General features: G+C 29.5%; 1 protein-coding gene across 1 annotated transcript in view; it reads left to right on the top strand.

Annotated features, from left to right (window-relative positions):
• LOC119679096 (sex determination protein fruitless-like) overlaps nt 1–21,088 on the top strand; it is a 66,660-nt gene continuing 45,572 nt past the window's right edge. Inside the window, exon 1 of the mRNA XM_038091267.1 lies at nt 1–87. The gene's annotated coding sequence lies outside the window, so the exon portion shown is untranslated. The remainder of the gene's footprint in view (nt 88–21,088) is intronic.

The raw sequence follows: 21,088 nt of genomic DNA, 5'->3' as shown, positions 1-21,088 counted from the left end.
TTAAAATAAGAAAAAAATTATTTGTGAAACTAAATTGACTTTCGAACCACTTCAACCGAAAAGCATCAACCTGGAGCCTTATAAGCGGTGAGTGTCATCAAATAATTATAAGAAAGTTTAACTAATTAATTTTTTTTGTGGTTGATAGAGGTTAAAAATATATTTTTTTAAAGATTATATATTTTTTAAAGATTTTATAATATTTTTGATATTATTTAAATGCAACTGAAATAAAATTACTGTGATATTGTAATGTATTCAAAAATTAAATTGATATATTACATAGAAATAAACAAAGGAATTAGTTGAAATTACAACGTCTTAGTATTGAAATAATATTGAAAATATTATATATAATATAAATAATAATATAAATAATAGAAATTATTAAAAAAATTATGCCTCAATGTATTATTTGAAGACTTAAATAATTAAATTTATAAAGTAACTTATTTAACAACTAATTAAACAACTAAATAGCTCAGGATTTTTTTCATTATTTTATTTAACTTCATTGTTATTTTATCCTTACCCCTCATATAAATATATATAAAATTAATGTTTTGACTTAACTCTATTTTTTTCTTAATTGTTGTTACTTTTTTATTCTTTTTGTATTCATAAATACAATTATTAAAAATTTATTTTACCAAGTGTCTATAATTTATTAATATTTATATACCATATTTTCCTGATATATTTTAATATATATTTTTTCAAATATATTTTTAATAATTCTCAATTGACATCTTATAAGGGTTATAAAATGACTCCGTACCGATTTAAACTTATTTTACACCTCTTCTCCTTCAAATTCGTCCACCGTAGCGTATGAGTAACGCAAAATACTAGTATGAAAATCAGATTTAAATAATTAAACACAACATCATTATGACTACTTTTTTAATATTAATATTGGAATAATATATATACATATATTTACATATTAAATAAAATTAAATTAGTACTAAATCAATTTAAAATTTAAAATAATTTTATGTAAATAATAAACATAAAAATTTATCAAACTTAATATATAATACATTTCGCGATTATATTATATACTTTTAATATATATTCTTAATTGCAATTAGTATTAATAAATAAATTAGTATTAAATCAATTTAATATTTAAAAAAATTGTATATAAATAATAAACATAAAAATTTATCAAACTTAATATATAATACATTTCGCGATTATATTAGATATTTTTTATAAATAAGTTTTTTAGTACAATTTGTTAAGGATTTTAGTCAACTAAAGGAATTCCTCTAAGAGAGCATAATTTACTTGGTTTTAAATACTTTGTAGTTTCTGCGATAATGTATAGTTGAACCGTAGACTTAACATAATCAATTAAGCTATCCTAACTTTTGACAGAATTTTAATTTGACTTATTTCTAAGAAGATTCAAAAGCAATACTGTAATAATAATAATAAAGCTTCATTTGTACTATACATATATATTCGTTTCGAAAAAAATATAGGAAAAGTTCAAGCAATAAATATATTTTAATCAATATTTGGTACATTCAGACAGATCAGTATAAAAACTTGTTTAAACTTTATTGAAACTCATGAAGTTATTATTTTCTTCTTTTTCTAAATTAGTATATATTTGAAGGAAATTTAGGTTCGGTTATGATATTTAAGTATATATCTTTGGATTCAGATATTCGAAATTCGTTTCAGCTACTTGCCTTAGGCTCTGTTTGTTGAACGCAGGAATATTTATTTACCTCTAATTTTAGCAAAGTTACAAGTTTTCATATAGTTTCTCTCGAAGATTTTAAGGAACTATTAAAAATTAATAAATAAAGTATTTAAATTAAATAAGTAAATAAGCTAATTGCAGTTTACTTTTGAATCAAAAATTAGCATACTTTCATACTACGTAATATACTTAAATAATAACAAAAACATATTAAAAAAGAACTATTAAAAACGCCATGGAACTATAAATTAAATTTTCTTGACCTAATAAATTTACTTTTATATTTTATATCTTGTTATGTGGTTATATTTTAAAATAGGGTGTGAAAATTTTGAAATGTGAAATTCGATAATAAAGTCCTAATAAAGTATAAAATATTAAGAGCTTGTTATACTGATACCCCAATATACACATAACCCCACACAGAAAACACCATATTTCTTAAGGGTCTAAGTCTTAAGATCCAATTTGTTATTTATATATACTAACGAATATGTCTAAATAAATAATATTCAGCACAGGTAAGATTAATTTAACTACGCAAAAGCTACACATAGACCTAGTTGACGCTAGTTCATATCATTAAAGGCCTACCTCTATAAAATCGAGCGTCATTTATGTAGATTTATATTAGGCTCATGTAGGATAACGATAATTATTGAAAATCTAATGAGTACTTGATATTTGGTTTCTAAAATCTCCCCCCAACTTACCAAATTTTAGAGCCACTAAGTTGGTCTATGGAGGTCATAAATGTAAGAGATATTCAAAAGTTTTTATTAAATAATATTTAAATTACAGTTCATAAACTCCAAAATTTAAAAACACATAAATATGAAATTTCTTTTTAAGTTCAATTTATTCAATTATTTTCTTCGTCTTAATAGCCAATAAACTGGCAAGCGACCAAGAGGAAGAAAATTATTTCAAAACATTTGGCATTTACCTGTAGATTGAAAACAAATCAAGCACTTAATGTACCTGAAAGCAATACGAGAGTCGTTTACACATAACATGCAACGATTACAAATGTCACAAAAGAATATTTAAACTTAAGGATATACGTACTCGTATGCAAATGAATAAGTAATCAATTTCGAGAAATGTTTTCCAACTTACTAAGGAATCACATAAATGTAAAATGGCATTTTATTTCACTATTGGGACTTGTGATCGTATTTAATTTTATTAAACTATTAGAAATATATCACAATATGTATGAAGGCAATATTATCGTTTCGATAAAAAGAGAGCATATATAACATGTACGAATTGCTTGCAGCAACGATTTAAAGTGAATTATAGCTACTAAGCCGAATATCCTGTAAGGCTCGATGCATATTTAAACTGTATTCACAACAGCTTGTGTTTGCTCAACAAGGAGCAAGGAACGTAGGAATAGTCAGTCGCCTACCGAAGTAGTATTAACAAGTGTTTACACATTTGAACTTTAAAATTTAAATAATTTATTTACTGTGTCAAATTGTTGGCTAAAAATTGGACATCAAAGGCTCACTTCTAAACATTTTCACACATATATGCATGACTGCTTAAGTCTATGGCACAAAAAGAGAAGGTAAAAGGGACGAAGTGATTGTTCAATTGCCTGATAGTATTTTTCCTGTCTTCAACCGTTGGGTTGCCAGAGCTGCTTGCATGTACATATGAGATAAGTTACTCTGCGTCAACGCAGCAATTGCAGCAACTGAAATATCCTCTTCAAACTTTTACTCTTACTCTTTGCTGGGTTCATTTTTGCTGCTTCATTTTCAAGAAGATAAATTGCTTTATTGTATCCGTATGAGTCCACTTTAGTGTGCAGTAGCCAGTGCGTCTGTGTGTGATATGTCAGTACAAGTGCATTGTTGCTTTGGGCATAACATATGGATGTGGATGCATAACATATGGATGCATACTTCAGCTGACTGTATGAAAAACTAAAATCAGCTGGTGGAAAAAATCGAACACGACGTTTTTTTTTTCTGAGTCCATTGAATTTTCTTATAAAATGCGTTCAAAAGATTTTTCAGTTTTGGTAAATTGATGACAATTTTCTGCCAATCTCATACAATCTCATAAGTTTAGAATTTTTAATCAATGAAGTTACTTCGATGTGCTTATTAGGTTTTTTGTAAGATACTCGTATGTAATAAATTTTAAAAAATTTTAAAATTCATAATATTCTCAAATAATATTTGTAGTATTTAAAAAGCAATGGGTTCCAACTTTTATGTCAATTAGTATGTACTGTAAAATATAATCATGATCTTCATAAGTTCTTTCAATTCTTGAGTAAAAGTTTTTGCGTGAACTTCCATGTCAACTCATTTCAAGAGCATTTTAATTTGTTCACATCTCTATATAATATATAAGACGACATAAATTGAGACCATAAATTAAGGCCTTTTATTCTTTTTTTATTGTTTGAATTTCGCTCAAGTGCATATCGACAAATTTCAGAAGATATACGAGTATATAACGGGTGTTTTTTTTAGCTGCATAAAAATTTAAAATGAGAATACAAGAGAGAAGTATTAATGAAATTTTTTTTATTATAAAATGGTGGATATTTTCATGACATTTATTTTTTAAATATGATTTCCGGCATAGGTAGGATACATGGTCCATTCGATCAGTTTAATTTTTGAATATTTTTTGCAATAAATGTAGCTATATGTAGTCAATGGTGGCATGAACGTTGACTCCCAAGTGCTACTGGTTTGTCAGCATAAACAAGTGATTTAACGATGCCAGGTAACAGGACCACTTTTGGAAATAAACTTGTTACCAAATTAATTTCGTAATAAATCGATCTATATAGTAAATTGTCTTGTTGGAATCAAATGACGTCAATGTTTAACTAATTAATATTTGGAAACAAAAATTCAGTCAGTACGGGTCTATAGCGCCATTCGTCGAAACGACAACTCCATCCCCATTTGGAAAGAAAGAAGGACTGATGACCGGCGTCCACCACTGACGAAGCCAGCGTGTTAACCGCACGAAACAGTCAATTTTAATAGATTTAATGGTAATTCGTTAATTATGGCTTATCCTCTCTCCATGTACGGCAATTTTGCTTATTGACATAGTCATTTAATGGGCTTCATCACTGCACACAATTCTTGGATAAAATATGAACTTCGCGAACAGATATATATTTTTTTTTTTTAAATAAATTTTCAAAATTTTGTTCTAGCATTAAACGATTCATAATGAATTGAGAAACGTCAACACAACTTAAAATTCTCAGCTATCAAACCATAGTTATCGATATCGATAGTTCTCACGCAGCTAAAAAATAATCTATATAATACAATACTACAGGTATCAGAGATCTTGAAAAGTATATATATAGTTTTGATCAGCACGATGAGACTAATTGTTTAGAGTTGTCCGGCAATTTCGTTGGATATCTATTTCAATAGAAAATTGTTTCATAAGCTGCGCAATTCAATTCAAGTTTTATCTTATAGCTTTTTTGTGAGTGCTCTTTGAAAATTTATCAGAATACCTCAGATCTGATTACTATATCTATTAGCTTCTATATAAATTGAATTTTGACCTAATTCAAAATCTTAAAAGTTCAGACATTCAAAATTCAATTCAAGTTTTATCTTATAGCTTTTTTGTGAGTGCTCATTGAAAATTTATCAGAATACCTCAGATCTGATTACTATATCTATTAGCTTCTATAAAAATTTAATTTTGACCTAATTCAAAATCTTAAAAGTTCAGACATGTATATATATTAACTATTCCACAAAATACCGATTAGACATAATCTTGAGATAGAGACAGTGAGAAAGAAATAAAGAATGGAGTGGTGTTAGTAGAGAAATGGTGAGAGCAATAGAGAGAGAGAGAAAGAGAGAGAGAGAGAAGAGAGAGAGAGAGGGAGAAGAGAGAGACAAATAGTAACAAATTACAATCTTATCCTTTAAACTTAATAAACTGATATTTAAATAAAATCAATAAGAGTTAAGGGGACATATACTATATTTATATATGCCCACAATAGAATTCATGTAAACGCTATAATAAACATAGTTTATTTATAAGATTTTTATATACAAAACTACAGAGTACTGTAACCTTCAGTGTCTCCATTTACAAGAACAACAAAAATAAGAAGCAGGAACAGGTTTAAATTAAGATTTACCGTGTGAACACTCTTTAAGTGAATAGAGCGTGGCTTAAGAAATTAATATGATTTGTTAGCCATTGGAATAAGCTATGTTATAACTCCTTCTTACATTTATTGCAATAATCAGATCTATCCATACATATTTAGTGGTTATCCTCATACCTTTCTATATAATTTATTACATTTTAAATCAATAAATATGTTAATAAAAAAAAATCCATTATGGAGATAATGTATATAATAAATTGCAATTTATTGAAATAAATATAAAATAATTTATTTTGAAATAAAAATTTCAAGTGCAAAATTTAATTTTCGTAAATAATAAAAAAAAAAGTGGATTTTAACTTTCAACTTTTGCAAAGGGTAAATAGATAAGCGCATTAATTTTAATTACAAACAGCAAAAGTTACTCATGGCTATGAAAATAATTTATTTAAATTTAAATTAATCCAAGAATTATGATCTTGAATGGAAGATGCAAATAAAATACAATTTTCGTTCACTAAATTATTAACAACACAAATTCAGACCAAATTATTGTCTGCCGCGAATGGTAAATTTTTGTTGAGATACAAATACCAGAAAATCACAGCCGCAGAATTGCAATTTAAAGCAGCGGCAGCAGCAGCAGTAGCAGCAGCAGCTTGCAGTACTCATCTCAGCCCTAACAAAGATGAGGATGTTGTATGGAGTCCAAAGCATTTCGGTTGTATTAGTTTTCCGTAGTTCTACATGGCAAGCGATTTCGGTTATTACTGCGACCAGCAGTTTTGCGGCTTCACGCTCTCGCAGACGACCCACTTTTATTGTTTATTTCAGTCTTCGACTTTTGCTACCGAAACAAAAGGGAACAACGTGCAGACATTCAGCGGAAGCAGACAGTGCTGGCATGAGTCCTGCCAAGGCCACCCTGTAATTGGCGCCAGTAGTGTTGAAGGACTTGTAAATTTTTCCAAATTGCCCGCCATTTTATACTTGCACTGCACTTTTATTGTCTTTTTCATTGCAATTCCTTTGAATTTTTTTGCTTTTTGCTTTTTATTTTGGTTTTGTTCACTTTATTTGCCATATTAAGCAAAAGATAAATGAAATAGAAAATTTAGTAAAATATAATAAAAAACATAAAATTTACACAAATTCCAAACTACCGAAATACTAAAAACTTCAATTTTTATTTAAAATATATTTTTTATTTTATTTTATTGTTTATTATAAATACTTGGGAATTTGTTTTATCTAAATCTTATGCATTTCTTGCATCCATTGTTGATAATTTTTTTATTTATTTAATTTTTTTTTTTTTTGAGAAGTGATAAGCCAAGAGAAAAGTTTGTGTAACAAAGATAAAAGTACTGAAGTTCAGTAGAAGGGAATATTTTTATTTTATTTTATTCTATATATAGAAACTACTTCCAAATAGTTTTTGTTCATTTGATTTCAAGTTTAAAGTGCAACGGAGTACGAAACTAGGAAAAAAGCATTTCTAGGTCATACGATTGTTCATTACTTAGGCTAATCTTACTATCTGGATATTAATTATTATCTCTTATTTTAAATAATCCTTAAAATTGACCCTAAGATCAAATTCTTACAGAAGTTTTGATAATATCGTCATCATATTGCAATATACTGTAAGCTCTGCTCAAATTTATTTATCAGTAAGCACTTGAAGCTATTATTTCTTACAGGACATCGAACCGAAATTTTTTCCGTTCCGGTTTTCGTTCCGGTTCAAGACAAAAAAAAATATCTTTCGATCTCTTATCTATCGAATTGTTCATTTAGCAACAGCTAAACTGCTTTATTCTACCTTTCAGTGTAATACATTGTGACCGAAAGGTTTTCGGAAATTCTCATTTAAAATTCGCGCGCTGTATATTTTTCGATATTTTCCAGTTTATGTAGTGCTTTGGCAGCACTAGTCCTTAATATACTAGCAAAAATAGCGGCGATCTCGACAGAAGTTCGTTTACGGCAGCTGTTGAAACCAGTTCACCTCAGTAGTGCGTTGCGAAAAAAACAATGGAAAAAAATATTGAACAAAGAGTTTGCATCAAATTTTGTTTTTCGAACGAAATTTCGTGTGCAGAATCGTTGCGAATGCTACAAAAGGCTTATGGGGAATCAGTTTTATCGAAAACTCAAGTATGAGTGGTACAAAGCCTTTCAGGACTGTCGTACGACCGTCGAAGACATGCCGCGTTCTGGACGACCTTCGGCCTCTACCACCGACGAAAACATTGAAAAGGCAAAGGAAATCGTGTTCCAAAATCCTCATGTGAGTGTTAGAGAGATAGCACGAGAGCTAGGCATCGGTCGTGAGAGCTGTTTGCTTTTGGTGGCCAATTGTGTATGGATGTTTCATGGCTTTTTCATGACGATAATGCTCCCTCGCACCGAGCCAACATTATCAACGATTTTAAGGCCAAAAATTCAATAAATACCATCGAACAGCCACCGTATTCACCTGATCTTGCACCGTGTGACTTTTTCCTGTTTCCCAAACTCAAATTACCACTCAGAGGAACGCGTTTTGAATCCATATAAGACGTAAAACAGAATTCGCAGAGGGAACTCAAAGCCATACCGGAAAGCGCCTATAAAAAATGTTTTGATGATTGGAAGAAACGTTGGCATTTGTGTATCGCTTCTAATGGAGCATATTTTGAAGGAGATAAAATAAATATTGATGAAGGTTAAGAATTTTGCGTTTTATTTAAAATTTCCCGAAAACTTTTCGGTCACAATGTAAAGTCACATATATTCTCATGAGTGTGTCTCACTTAAATAAATTTATAAAACAAGCCGCTTGTTCTAAATCCAATGTCTGTTTCTTTCTGTATTTTCTTACTTCACAGACACTACAATTTCCATGAACCCTTAAATCGGTTATGCTGATGTGGTCCCATAGAAGGTCTTTTGTTCGTATTCCGAATTAGTTGAAATGGACTATTATGTAGTAATACTGTTCAATTAAAGAAGAATAAAAAAAAACACCTTTTTCGTTGGTAGTAACGCCATAGATTAGTATCAAAATCTTATTCCAGGTTAGCCATGGTGCATATATGTATTATGATAAGTTTATGATTTTTGAGGCGTCAGAATTTATTAATAATAATTAGGATTAGTTTTGCATCGGTTTTCTTATCTCTCCCCAAGTTCTTTGTGTTGATTAGGATACGTTAATTGAGTAATCATTAGCTTTAGTTCTTCCATATTATTTACATTACCACTGATGCATATAATGTGTGATTATGAATTCAGAACCCCACATTTTGTCGTAAAATAATTATTTTCTTATAAGTCAAAAATTTTGAGCTACAGAGAATTCTTTTCTTTCTTTGAAACTATAACACAATGTATCAAGTATTCGTTTTAAGAATACAAATAAATAGAGTTCTATAACAAAAGTGATGTACATTGCCACATCCTATCAGTGTCGATAAAGTGATATATATAAGTTAATGTCAACTCCATTTAATCGCAATTTACAATCCTCAATAATTTTAGATAAGTTTTGAACAAAAGCTAGAATTCTGAAGGAATTGAGTTTTGAATTCCATATTGATGAAAATAATATCACGAAATTATATTATATATTGAGATACAATACCACCTTGAACAAAAAGTTTCAAGAATATATTCAGAATGCTGAAAATACAAGTTTATTTTTTATAATCGCGATGTTGTCCATTTCAAAGTACTCTACTTTGAAACGTATTTTTGTCAGTGCTTGGTGCAATTTTAAAAAACATTTCTTATAATTCGATTTTTGTATAGCCATTAGAGCTGTTTTTGATTTTTTTTAACATCTCTTCACGGCTGCTAAACGCGTCCCCTGAAGTAGTTTATTAAGTCGACCAAACAGGATGAAGTAATAGGGAGCCAAATTAGTTGAACAGTTATCAACTATTCGGTGGTATTCGTACTGTTCTTGATAAACAGGGATACATACGAATAAGGATACCATTATGTGAAGATGCGTTATTGTTTTCCATTTTAAAAATAGAAAATATCGAAAACTTACACGTAAGCAGATGACCTCTCGATAATTGTCAACTGCCAAGACATATAACTAAAAAATGGAGAGAGAGTTAATGACAGATCAGCCAATATCCGTATAAAAGCATCACCTGGTGGTAGTTCTTAAAACCGTGACTTTGGTGATATTTCCTGAAAGATTTTGATCAAGTTCGTGAGCCACAAACCTCACTTGTCTTTTAAAACTTAGTACTTAGATTTTTAAACAATTAGTTCTGCATTTCCAATAAGTTGTAAATAAAAATGCCAACAGTCTATATTATATATATATAAATCTATTGCAGTAGTTTCTATTTAAAGCATGGGTTATTATCATACATCTCTTCGGTAATGTATTCCATTTTATACTGACTTTTAAAGTTTTCCCAGTTTAAATCAACTGACTTCATTTAACTCTCTCTTGAAGGGCGCTAAATAGTGTGTTGCCGGGTAACACTACAATCTGTAGAGTTTTATAGTGTCGTGTAGTAAAAGGTACTGTAGTATATAGTATGACTCACCGCTATGTTTGTTTGATATATGTCACTAGTTTTTTTTCAGAGTAATGCCGATTCATTTCGATATTTACACGACATTTATTTAGATTATTATAGTAAAAGACTATAATATTTGCTTAATAAAATTAAGACATTAGGCAGTTACATAAAAATGCTTATCTTGCTGTAAAAAAAATAAGTAACTAAAGTTTTAATCTTAACCAACTAAGTTGTACAACCAGCTAAAACAGTAATACAAATCTTAAAGTTAGATATTCTTCCCAACTTTACTATACTAAATAACAAATATACTAACCATGTACAAAGTTCGTCCCGGTGATATAATATTTACGCCATAAAGCTCAAACTACTGCAGTAGTATTAAGGATGACATCAATATTTTACGCAGCAGCTATTGGGTTAACCACTACTCCTCCTGTGGCAGAACTTACTCTACCAGTAAATACTGACATTTTGGTCATGTAAAAGTAATTTCCATGTGCATCCACAGAGTTCCTCCGGCTTATAAACATAAGTGCAATAAATGCAAAACTACCAACAATAGCAAAATGGGACGAAGACATATTTCAAGCCAAAAAACAATGCCAATACAACAATGACCAGAAGAAAAAAAATGGGATAATAAAATGGCTACAAAAACTCAGCGGAAAATAGAAAAGTAGCTGTGCAAGATGTCAATTGTTCTTATTTCACTTTATGTTGCTTCTCTTTTTTACGAGCAGTTTTGGCATCTTCTTTATTCGCCGCTCAAGAAGAAATGGAGAAATTCGTAAAGAAGCGCATAGTTGTCGGCTATAAAATTTTGGAAAACGTAATAAAAGCTTGTCTTGCGATATTTTCGCTGTAAGTATTACTTAAGTCCGACGAAGTGTAGTAACTGTGCAAAACGTTAGTCTATTTCGGCGGCGTCAGTGTGCCGGTCGTCGGTCGTCGATTGTCGGTAGTTGGTTCCTGGTTGTTGGTCGTCAGTATAATGGCATTATTTTAGCACTTGTAAGTAACAATAGCGTTCATTTGCCTTTCCGGTATAACTTAAGTGTCATGCTATGCACTTAACAGAGTCTCTGCATATATTTCGCTATGTGTTCACTTCTGTTTATGTGGCACTATATGATCCTTGTAAAGATTGTGACAGATTTTTGCGCCATGCAAGCTAAAGCATTGACCTTAAATGATATGCTAAATATGTTGGTTTCATTTGAGAAATAGAAAAATATAATTTGTCAAATATTCCATTTCTTTAACATTTACCATTCTATAAGAAAAAAAATAATGAAAATTTTATCTTTCGAAATTAAATTTTTAAAGAAATTTTAAACACTACTAACAAGGATTAAGAACGGTTGAAAAATTATAAATTTGTTGAATTATTGTATGGAACAGGAATGAAAGTCTGAGAAGTTATATAAAAGTCTTAGAGTTTGTTTAATATTAACAAGAAGGAAAGAGATACTTTCTCTAAGAACCCATAGGCTTATATGTCGCTTTCAGCGAGTCATTATTTGAATATAAGTAGAGTTTAGGTAAAAGGTTGATACTCCAACCTAACATAACCTAATAGATTTATGTGTGGCTTTTAAACAGCCAGAATAACCTTACCCTACCATTGTTAAAAAATGATTTATTAATTATAAATTACTATAAGGCAAATATTATACTTACCAATATTAAAATAATTATTGCTAGTGGCAGGTTAACTATGCAGTTAAGATTATTTATATAATGGAATATATTAAGTAAACTTTTAAATGTAACTTAATAAATCATTGATTGAGAACATAGTCCCGTTCTCTACATACTCATAACGCATAGATACTCATATCAGTATAGATTTTCAAAATTACAGATTATGCTTTTGGCATTTGGAGACCGTTCTTTTTGCTTCTAGTCTGCTAAAGGTTATTGACAAGTTCATATTTTGTGTATATAACATAATGTATAAAGTTGGCTGTATTATAAAATAATCCATGTATGTTAGCAATAATAAGTAATTGTTATAAATCATTTTATTTAAATTCACGAAAAATATTTCACATTTTTTTATAAAGAAAGCATAATTTGACTGATAAGTGCTTTCATTGGTTCACAAAAATAGAAAAGAGAACCTAAGAATGGGGTTTGTCAATAATCGGTTTCCAATCAAGCTGAACCTACTGTGTATGCAATTGTAATATTTGATATTAACATTATTCCAGAAACTCCAGAATTTTGATAACATCTAATTACCAAATCGTTATGTTTTTATAAACATGTTTAGAGAAAGTGGGAATGTATAGCATAGTGATGAAGTAATTGATTATATTACTTTCTTAATACATTGTTTGAATTTTTAGATGAACTAATGTTATACTTAGTAGAATAAATTATACACTATCCAAGGTTTTAAATACAATTTTAATTAGTTTTTTAAGTTAGGTAAATTGTAGGATAGAAGCAACATCTTTTCCTAATGCCACATTTAACAAATAAATTATTGGTAGTTATCATAACTTTAACCTCATCAATATAATTTTTATTATCTAGAAGACAAATTTTATCCTTAAATATAATCTTCTGGAAAACTTAATAGGTTACACATATGTTGGTTTTACAGAGTTGAATTTAATTCCAATTTCTGTGACAATACAGAGCGAGACTGTATATTACCGGATCATTATTCCTTTGTCCATTAAAGGAATCTTTATTAAAAAGATACATCAATATTCTCCAGTAAATTCAAAGGAATATCTATTTCTCAAATTATTTAATCCATTTATACAATGTTAGTTTTGAAAATAATTTTTAAAACCATTCTTTTAAAATACAAATAAATAAAAATATATTTTCTTGATTTTTTCTTGTAAGTAAATTTATTTTATGTATCAAATATGAATTTTTGAATAAATTAACAACTTCAATTTTAGTCCTGCATCTTTTGGTATACAAAAATGATTCTTACGTAGAAAAAGTATTCCTTAAATTTGTATTGAATTTCGAGTTTCTGTTTATTGTGGAAGAAAAGTATCTGCACCAAGCACTCAATCAAGAGAAAACATATGTAAATATATAAACAAATATGAATCAATAATAACATTAAAATTCTAAAGAAATTTTATTTGAGAAAATAACGAAATACTTTAGGAGTTATTCATTATAGAATTCCAATGGGAAGCAATGAAAAAAAAATATCTTATTATTCATATTTCAATTAATTCTCAATGTCATATTCCATGTTCAATATTTAAATATTTTATATATTGCACCGAAAGTTCAGGTAAAGTAAGGAGTATAGTTTTATTACTCAATATAATAAATAATAAATAAAATAAATGATTTGTAAATAAAAATATGGACTCTTATAAATCAAAATTCAAATAACTTATTTGCCACTTATGTGAGATGTTTAATTTTTTCAATTTTAATTCAAGAAACATATTTTACTATATTTTTAAAAAATTTTTCATAATTGTTTTAATTTAAATATAAAAAACACATTGAACAATATTTATTAGAAATTTAAAAAATCAAAAGCTTCATATTATTTTTCAAGTTCATATTGACACCAAAAATTTAATTTCTAAAATTCAAATCATTTCTTTCCTTCTCCTTCTCCTTTAAACTTAAAATTATATTCCTCATTGATATTCTTTGCACAAAGTATTGTACACTGGTCTAATAAAAAACTAAGAAAAGTTCTAAATGCTTTATTATTCGACAAATTTTTGGTGAGTTTTGAAAGACCTATCTTTTAACATACAGGTATATACATTCGTATTAATCAAATACGTTTTCATGAAACGCATACAACACACTTAAGAAATTTTTTGGTACGACGTCTTAAGTCGGCATTCACCCTTCACGCTACATTTCCCCTCTCAACACTACTGTGGTCAAATATGCAATCAAGAGAGTTTTATGAAATATGGACCATAGTAATTTTTGGAACATCCATCTTATCAAAGAAAGTTGTAAAACACTTTGAAAACAATAAACATATGTACAATAACAACAACTTAAGACAAATGAATCATTCATACATATTCATTAACTTGTGTCGTGTGAAGAGGGTTAATGTGTACACTACTAATTGCTTCGGTTTAACCTGGTGTGTCAGTAATTAATCGTTTTATACAGAGGTAATAATGTTTGACTCGTCGGCTAGTAATATCTGATATTAATAGGGAACTTTATCATAAAATTTATTGACATTATTTTAATCGTAGATTCAGTACCTAATGCCAGTCATTATGAAAGAAATTTTTTCTTCTTTATATGGTTGTTTAGCGATTTCCTTCTTTAAATGCACTACTTGAGCCATTAGCGATCGAAGAACATAATCATGTTAGCTGTCTATTTGCTTCTTTGGTCGGTTTGGGCAACTTTCGTCAGTTTATCAAGCCAAACTTTTGCTGTCAGAGCACTTTCTTCCATCTAAAAGCAATGATAAATCAAGACCCGAAATTACTTTACGTCCATTTTTCTGAATATGTAAAAAGTAGCGTAAAAGACGCTTCAGTGTTCCTTCCTATGGACTTATATCTTATATAAAATGCCATAATTTCAAGCGTAAATTTTAGCCAATTTTATTCATATATTGAGTTTCAACATACTTGGAAGATGGGCTTCAAGTACCCATAAATAAACATTGTTAAATTAATTATTTATGTAGGTTCATTCATTAATACAATTAAATAATATAAATTAATACAAGTTCATTTTATTTGTACAATTGTTTACACCATCTTCGCTCCAGCTTCACTACTGGCTCAATGACTTCTTCTTCGTTGCGTTGCCAGACCCCACATATATTATATATAGTTTTTATAACTTCTTTATCGCTGTGTGTGTGTGCGCATTATAAGTCCTTATACAGTAATTTTCTCTATAACGCGGTAGATTGGTTCCGCGTTATAGAAAAAAGCGTTTTTAATGGTTTTCCCGTATACCCCGTATACACACGTGCAAAGGTACGCGAAGCTAATTATGAACTGCTCAAATCCCCGCGTTATATGTCGGAATGCCCGTGTTATATGGGGGTGTTTAAGGATGTTTACTGTATTACTATACGCATACTATGTTCATACACATACTACGTTCATACACATACTACGTACATATATACGCATACTACTTATATACGTATGAAACGTATAAGATATCATATGTCTATTTAATATAGTAAAAAGTGTTTTTTTTCATTTCATTTAATGTTCATTATTTATTACATATAGAGTATAAATATGCTCCAAATATAAAAGATATTTAAATGACCAAACAATTAAATGTAGCGCAAAGTGTGAACGTGCACACAAATCACATTAAAATTCAAGTTCAAATACAAGCATAGAAATTGGTAGTGGCAACAACAACAACAACAATAACAGTAACAGTGTCCATATAAAATACAAGAACAAACTTTGACTGTACTTGATGTGCAACGTTTCACCGATTAATGTGGCGTCGTGTCCAACATTAAGTTGGCAGCGCTTCTTCTTCTAATGTTGTATATCTGATTGCACTCAACCTACTGTTGGTATTTGCTACCAACTACAACAAAAATAGAAAATAGTTCAAAGCAGGCAGCGCTATAAGGTAACTACACACTATGAACGACAACAGAATACGCAGTGCTACCAGTTCGCATTGCAAATTATTTGTTTGCAAAAAGTAGCAAACGAAGAAAACAAAAAAAAGCAATAGGAAAGTAGCTGTGCTACACAGCAAGTCTCAGTTATTTTCTCTACTTTGCGTATTGGTTACACAGTAGTTGTTGTTGTTGTTGCTCTTGTTGTTGTGTTATTGTCGCTGTGCAACACTGATACACACAAGTGTATTGTATGCTTGGCATGTCTGCTGGAAAAGTGCATGTAAGTTGCTATGTAAGTTAGCATACCACATTGACTGTGTTGACAATGGCGACTATGCGAAGAGTTGAAGGACACAGGGCCATGACAGTGAACGTTGGTTGTGACTAAAACGTGGTTAGCTTAGCGGGAAATTCTATAGGTATTTGTCTTTTCCTTTTGTTGTTAGCATAATTAAAATTATTTTTTTTTTATTATTGTATTTTTTATTTAAAACTTTGTCCATTGTTATTTTTAATATTTTCCACAAATTCCACAAACGTTGTAACACGGCAATGTGGTAACCAATAATATTTTCCTGCGGTTTCTGTTGATTGTTTTAATTTCATAGTTTTCCTGCTCGAATAATTGTAAAGTTTCCAGTTTCTATATTCTTCACTTAAAGTATTTCAAATTAGAATTATTTTTATTTTTTTGTTTTCGTTTTTATTTTATTATTTTATTAGCTACACGTTTCACTATTTGCCACGGATTGTGGTTTGAAGAGCTCCAACACGTGTGTTGAAAATTATTATGATTCATCGTGTGATATCCTGCGTGCATCAGTAAAAATATTAACTGGAAGTTATTTTACCAAATTTGGAGTAATGTTGATGTTGCACCCCGCCAAGAAAATTTTCAAACGGCTATATATTATATACGTAGGAGGAACACACTACATGTTACTGCTCTGTTGAGAAAGTAACTTATGTTACATATTTTTGCGCTACAAAAAAATCTTGGTTACTTTAAGTTGTTGAGAAGATCAAGCAAAAATATAAATATTGTATTCTTATTTTTTACTAAAAATACAGCTATTATATATTTATTAATTATAAATAAATTTACATTTATTGTTTTATTATTTACTTATTTATATTTTTTAAAGGGGTATTCGAAAAGTAGTGAACAACAAAAAAAAATTTTTTTGGTTACTTTCAGTTGTTGAGAAGATGTAGAAAATATAAATATTGTATTCTTATTTTTTACTGAAAATACAGCTATTATATATTTATTAATTACAAATAAATTTATAATTATTATTTACTTATTTATTTTTTAAAGGGGTATTCGAAAACTAGTGAACTACAACAACAAAAATTATTTTTTATATTATTCTAATTAATTGACTTTTTGGCTGACCATACAGCTGATTCGAGTATTGCCAAATACCCATCATCAGTGGTCTTGGAAATAATTCTTGATATAATTATTCATAAACAATTTTTTTAAGACTGCAAGTACCAGGAATCGAATTCGTGCGCTGTCAAATTTGAAGCTCAGAGTGAACGCTCCTCAACCAACTGCACCAAAACCGTACTTGACTTTTATTTTCACACATTTTTCTGGAGTTTTTGTAAATTATCTATGAAAGTTTTATTAAAAAATTAACTTGGTACTTTTTATATAAATAAATAAATTCATTTAGCTGCTAAAATGAAAAATATTGGTACAAAAAAAAAATATTGCCATTGGGTGCACTTTCCAATTGTGATATGTCATGCAGAGACATTTTTGAGCTACAAAAATTTTTTTCAAAATAATTTACAAAATAATTCACTCCACCCGTAGGAACAAAATTCTGAGCAGATGCTACAGGATTTCCTTGATATCCGGTTTCTTACATATTCACCAATCGTCACTGTTGGCGCTGTTCAGCTTCAGAATATCCATAACAGAGTGGAAAAAATTCACTTTCCGTATGCTGTAAAATAAGTCTTTATTAGTAGTGCAAGTAGTTTATCTATTCTTTATCCGACTTATATATTTTATACAAATGAACAAATGGGATGGCTATATTAAAAGCAAAACAAAAAAGAAAAGTATAAGTGATATTTTACAAAAATCTCTTCTGAAGTTATATATTCTCTTTATCCACACCTATTATAATAATTAAAATTTTTAGTTTTATGTGACTGGCGAATGCCTAAGATTTCTACATGTTGATCTAAACTAATAGATGTTATAACAATCCTCAATAAAACTAAAATTTTAAGCTTTTCAACTCTTTACAGAGGAATTTTAACAAAATAAATTCATATTTTTTGCATTTTTTTATCAATTATGTTTCTGATTATTTACTTATTTTCCCTTCGTAAACATCTAATAACGGTGGTATTAACGCTTTTCGTGTCATAACTTACACCTTCAATTAAGATCCATTGGCGTTTTATCTAGCAAATCAGTATCATGAAGTGGGTGCAGTTTGCTGAAGTATCTACCTTGTTGCATTTTAATGAAGCCATACTGTCTGCGGTTTGCTATTGTAGGTGTTTTTGTTGATATGGTATAAAATTGTTAGCGTTGTAAAAAAATTCTGAAAAAAATATAAAAAAAAATATACTTTTTGATTTAAGTAAAAATAAATTTACAACTTTACTACTGTAAAAAATAAAGTCACGCGCATAATACAAAGGAATTTAAAAATGTTTCAAAATGTAAATCAACTTTGCGTGTTTTAAGCTAACAACTATATGTGGTGTTGCTGATTTTGTAAATATGTTGATAAAGTTTTATATCTACAAATTGGTTGATAGAGTCAAATCAAACAAAACGATTCAAGTTGAAAAAATAAACAACCTATGTGCTAACGAAGGGACTTTTGTCAAATACTGCACCATATATCAAAACTTACTGCACCACCATTTTGTGTACACGTTTGTCCTTTAAATCTGGGGACCTTTTATATAACTTCTTCAGTCATTTTTTAGAAAAATATAAAAATGGCATATGAATAACTCCTTTATGTTTTAGAATGTGGTTAAGTTTATTTGGAGTTTTGGAAAAAATATTAGGGTATGTTGTAGTAGTAGTAGTAGCAGTGACACCACCATTTATTATAGGATCTTAACTGCTTTTATTTATAATAGTTTTAGATTATATGAAATTTGAGAGCTTAACATTACTATTAGAAAACCTAAAGTGTATGGGATTATTGAGATAAGACCAGTTAACGTGGAGTCTTAATGGCTTTTACTTATGGAATTATATGGAAACCTTAATAAAGCGAAAAATATATATAGTCCTAGAGCTGAATATTACTATTAGAGAACTTAAGGTGTAATTGCAAATTACCATAGTAAGGCATCCAACCGGAGCTACAAAACTATTTAAGTCTTGTTCAACTGTTTCTTCGCCTCCGTCGTCCACATAGCTGCATTAGTACTCTTTCTATGCCAATTACACTTAAAGATCTCTAATAGTATAGGTGGGTATACATAAGGTGGTATATATAAGGTAACGTCGAAATTAATTGAATTTTTTTTAACCTTACTACAAGAATATCTATTATTACATATGTCGTGAAGGTAGAACCTTCATTGACATACTACCAACATTTTATGGAGAGCAGCAAAGTTATTGCGTCTCGTTCCCAATCTTCCCATCATAGAATAAACAGCTCGTACTTTCAGTTTCTATTTGTTAAGACGTGTCAAGCTACTATGATTTTAAGGTTATCTAAATCTAACCCCGTTAAAGTGATAACTCATTTATAATTCTGTATTTTTGTTTCCTTCCCTCAATACAATCTCTCAATATGAAACTTAGTCATATGCAACAGTTTCCCTAATAACAAAAGCTCTGCAAAAAGTTAAACGTGACAGAGGAACAATTTAATAAACTCATATTGCGAAAGATTTATGACGTGTCTGTTTGACGGGTGCGTTATTCAGTGGGGTCTGTAAGTTGCATAAAATGTGAATTTCCGTGCCATAGAAGTTAACTAGAATGTTAAAAAATAACAGCAATTATCACAAAAACAAATATACAAAAACAACTGGAAGTAATATGGAACACGGATTAAATTTATGACCAAATGAAAGTGTTCTGTTTTAAGGCAGGTGCATTGGCTTACATGTGAAGTGATACGAGAATAATGACTCTTGCACGGTTCAGTTTGGTTCGAGTATTCAGTAGGGCAGATTTAGGTATATGTAACTAAAATTAATAAACTTTTTTTTAAAAATTGGTTAAACTAATTAAAAGTATCAACTTATATTAGAATTATACAACTGCATGTATAAATTAAGCCTTAGTTTTCATATAAGGCAGCACCGATAAGACAGAACATTTACTATGTATAGTAATTCGACTAACAGTTTCCATATTTTCCTCCACGTTGCATACCTAAGTATTCTTGTAAAATGTATGATTTCATTCAGTTTTTTTCTACCTCTCTCTCTCTCACCCTCTCTAAGTGCCAGTCCAATCAAGGTTAGCTTGCCATAGAACACATGATGCCATTTACTTAGGTTGCGTATATCAATAGTAAGAACTAACGTAGAAATAAAAATATAGAGTTTACTCTATTAGGTACTCGTACATTAGATTTTCAAAATTATTAATTTATACACTGTATGTGTTTGATCGCTTGTAATATCTCTACGTACATTTCCATATAATTAATAAATAAATATACCAATATATTTTTTATAAAACGAATAAACTTAAACTGACAGTGTACTCTGTAGTCCTCTGCTTTATATTATATTGTCGCAATGATTTTTAAATATTCTTAATTCAGCGTTACAAAGACCTATCAACGTTAATCCGATCCAACCAAAAATACTCAATATGAATTCGTTGAAATTTATTCCGCTTTTATGTTTGATGGTATTTTCTGTTTATTTCTTTGAAAATTTTTAAATTAAATGGAAATGTGTATGGAGCAGTAGCCAAAGCCAATGCCAGTGCCCATACTGTATTTGCAGTCACATATAAAATTCATATTCAATATTACACGTACACAGGTGACGAGATTGGCAGGAGCACACGTAATACCGACAAGTATCTGAGCCTGCATGCTCGACTCCAAATGAGGGTTCGTTCGAGTGCCGTGCTTTTGCGTTGCATGAGGAAT

Source organism: Teleopsis dalmanni, chromosome 2 (assembly GCF_002237135.1).
Source record: "Teleopsis dalmanni isolate 2A chromosome 2, ASM223713v2, whole genome shotgun sequence".
NCBI classification, from domain to species: Eukaryota; Metazoa; Arthropoda; class Insecta; order Diptera; family Diopsidae; genus Teleopsis; species Teleopsis dalmanni.
This window is presented reverse-complemented; position numbering and strand designations above follow the sequence as displayed.